The sequence below is a fragment of the Sphaerodactylus townsendi genome, linkage group LG01 (genome assembly GCF_021028975.2).
Source record: "Sphaerodactylus townsendi isolate TG3544 linkage group LG01, MPM_Stown_v2.3, whole genome shotgun sequence".
NCBI classification, from domain to species: Eukaryota; Metazoa; Chordata; class Lepidosauria; order Squamata; family Sphaerodactylidae; genus Sphaerodactylus; species Sphaerodactylus townsendi.
In genome coordinates, this window is record NC_059425.1 from 161,732,566 (window position 1) to 161,736,253 (window position 3,688).

Sequence of the window (3,688 nt, forward strand, 5' to 3'; positions counted from 1 at the left end):
ACAGTGCATCAGTTATCCCCCAGGATGGTGCCTATGAATACCATGGCACCTGTCAGTTCTCTTCTTGAAGAAACTATGGGGGAAATAAAATGGGATAGCCCCAGTATGTGTCCCAGGACAACGGAGAACTCCCTACGGCTCTGTGTCAAATTTGACTCAGCCCTGGCCCTGCCCTGCGATACTCCACTCATCCAGGGATTTTCAGAAACCGTTAGGAAGGTACATCTTTTCCAGTGATCCTGGGATGAGCCTGGTATCATGAGGAATTGTTTTCCCGCCCTGAGTCTACATTTGTGCTGTCAGCCAATCACAGCACAGTGGCCTGGGCATGCGCAAAATGGAAGACTCAGGGCAGGCAGGAAGTGCCTTTTTAATTTTTTCTTCTTGCATACGAAGCCACGACCATGCAACTAATATGCGCATGTTTTTGTGGTGTTCTTGTCTACGAAGTTGCAACATTTTCCCCATGTTGTGACAACGTAGCTACGTAGCCGTTATGGGAGAATGCCCGTTCACTTTCCCACCCTAAAGCAACAGCCAATCGGGAACGAGGAGCAAAAGAGCCACGGAGCTGATCCCGGGGTCTGGTCCTGGTTTCAACTCAAGACCTCGGCTGCTGTGGGGAGGCATAGACCAGGATCAAAAGGTACTGTACTTTATGATCCCGGTCCAATCCCAGGATGATTTCCCCGTGGGGAATCGCCCTATCTTTTCCCCAAAACAAGCATCTTGTCCTAGCTTACTGGAGTAGGAGATGCTTCAGAAGAATCCAAGAGGATTCTTTGTGTCCATATGATGCATCCATCAAAAAATAGCTGCCTTCAGCATAGAAGGATGCTTATCTTGCAACCTTTCGACATTCAACAATTGGCCCCATTCTGTGGCAGGGTCCATGCCCTGTTCTCAATATTTTAAAAGTTCCATAGGTTCAACAAGACTAGGAACCCCTGTCATACATAAAGCTATATACTGTTTGGCTAGTACAGGAATTCATTCTCTAGTTATTTTGAGCTATTCTATATTCTGCTAGGTCACTGGTGCTCTTAGCTCATGGAATTAAAACCCTTTGGCTGATAGCTGGTCATTCTTGGACTCTCTGGCGTTCTGGAACCTGCTTGCTTTGGAATTCAGCCAGTGTCCCTGTTTGGCAAGCTTTAGCATGCAGACTTAGCTATTTAGACTGGGTGTAGTACGTACATATATATATATATTTACTATTGCCTCATTTTGACAGTCAAGCTTTAATTATCCTTCTTTTTCAAAAGGATGTATTTATGGCATTTATATTTAAAATAAACCGTTTAATATCTTGACACTTCTGTAATGATTCTGACAGCCTTAATTTCTAGTTTCCCCCATGAAATATCTACATATAAAAGGCTGGTTTGTGGGAAGAAAAATACTTCTATTTCCTCTGGTGTATGAATTCAATCATCAGGGCAAATTAGAGCTTTAGACAAGATTTCCAAAACCAGGGATACTTCTATTGTGCTTTATGCATATCCATAAATAAGTTGTGTTTGTACAATGTTTGTTCATGATGTCTCAGTGCAGCTATAATAATGGAGTCAAACCTCTATTTCTTTTATTTATGCCTTCCTTTCTGTCAAATGGGACAACTTTCATTCTTTTCGTCTCTTCAATTTTATCCTCACAATAACCCTGTCAGGTAGATAAGTGGCCAAAAGCCACCTGGCAAACTTTCATGTCACAGTGGGGTCTCCCAGATCCTAGACTGACACTACTACACCACACTAGCTCTGCCCATGGCTAAATGCTACTCAGTCTGTTTTTTGTTATTACTTATTTATTTACAACATTTATTAACCACTTTCCTCCCTAGCAGAACCGGAAGTTGCTTGCAACATAAATAAATAAAACAATTATAAAAACCCAATAAAAGCAATATATAAAATGAAACAACAATCATAAAGACCCATAAAAAGTCATGCCTGTAAGTAGTTTCAGAGAGCGATCCTAAGCAGATCTATGCAGAACCTATTGAGGTTTGTTCAATAAGGCTTACACACAATAACTTAATCGCTTCTCGGCCTTTTGGCTAAGATCAAGTGTAGTATCACAATAACTTTTTTTTTTTAAATTGCACTGTTAGCAGTGGTGGGATTCAAATAATTTAACAACTGGTTCCGGTGGTGGGATTCAAATAATTTAATAGCTGGTTGTTTACAAGCACCATTTTAACAACTGGTTCTGCCAAAGTGGTGCAAACCTGCTGAATCCCACCACTAGACCTCCCAGATAGTAGCCCCTACAGCATGATGAAATGTTCAGATCTAATTATGGAGACTGCTTGCGTTCTTTCAGAATTTCCTAAGAGTCCACATATATGGACGTGCTTCAATTTAGCCTGATGTAAATCCAGATGCCTAACAAACTGCTGTTAGGTATCTAATCCTTTCCATTACTTCGATACTCCTGACAAAAAAATGGCAAAATAGTGTGTATTACTTTACTGTATTGTTTTATTTCGTTTTAGTTGCCTTGTAGGGGAGATTTCCTTCCCTTGAACGACTTAGGAATATCAGTGGAATAAACTTTGGAACATCCTTATCAAATTCAGGATCCTTCCTGTCTTTTTATTGCCTGCAAGGAAGTTTGGGGAAGACATGCTCAGCATGAGTCTAGAAATGACAACAACAATACAAACAGGGAATAATTACAACATGAGGATGAAACAGAACAGAAGCAACTACCACAATCCCATGGTTACTGCAGCAATAAGAACGTGCATGGAGGGAGAAATAAATTTTAAGGCACCCCAAACATCCTTTTTTTAAAAAAATTCTCTCATCTATTGCACAGGTGTCAAACTCGCAGCCCTCCAGATGTTATGGACTACAGTTCCCATAATCCCCTGCCAGCATGATGCTGGCAGGGGATGATGGGAACTGTAGTCCATAACATCTGGAGGGCCGCAAGTTTGACACCTATAGATTAGAGCATGGAAGTAAAAATAACACTTGTAGTCTGATCCAGTGTTTACTTGGAAGTAAATCCAATTATTTCCAAATATGTTAGAGAGAAATGTGCAGCCAGAAAGAATTTGATTTTAAAAACATAGCATTCAACAATCACACTTAGCTTGTTTGCAATCATTTCTCTAAAGCTGAGCGCCTCATATGACTGCATGGATGATTTGCCCACAATTTAAGATGAGCAGCATTGCTAATAGTGTTGAGTCTGTACAAGGACGGCACTTAGAACGGTTGCTGGCTGGCTTGCACTTGCCCCCAATGTATTAATTTGCTTGCTGAACTTACCTATGCCCTACAGTCATTATGAGCAGATCATGCATCTGGTTCTGGTGGGTTTTACCCACCAGAACCAGTTGAATCCTGTCTTCGACAAGATCATGCATTGTTTCAAAACAGCTACATTTGAGACATTTGTGGTAGTGGCACCTGAGTAGTTCATGACATTCATAAGTCAGCAACATTCATCATGTTGGTGAATGCTCAGAATTTACTTGCTTGAACTACAGTTCCCAGGCAGCAATGCACAATAAACAAACAAACAAATCTGTGTGAAGCATTTGTGATCTAATTTGAACATTCAATTAAAATGAACAAGTCCAGCCTTGAGAGGCAGGCAAACTAGCTGCCACTCTCTCACATCCCCCCCCCGACCCCCTCCACGCCCCTTTCTCCTTAACTGAGGTTCACCTAAG

At 41.3% G+C, this 3,688-nt stretch overlaps 1 pseudogene; it reads left to right on the forward strand.

Annotated features, from left to right (window-relative positions):
• The first annotated feature begins 2,039 nt into the window (after positions 1-2,039).
• LOC125425546 lies at positions 2,040-2,207 on the forward strand (annotated as a pseudogene).
• Positions 2,208-3,688: the final 1,481 nt, after the last annotated feature.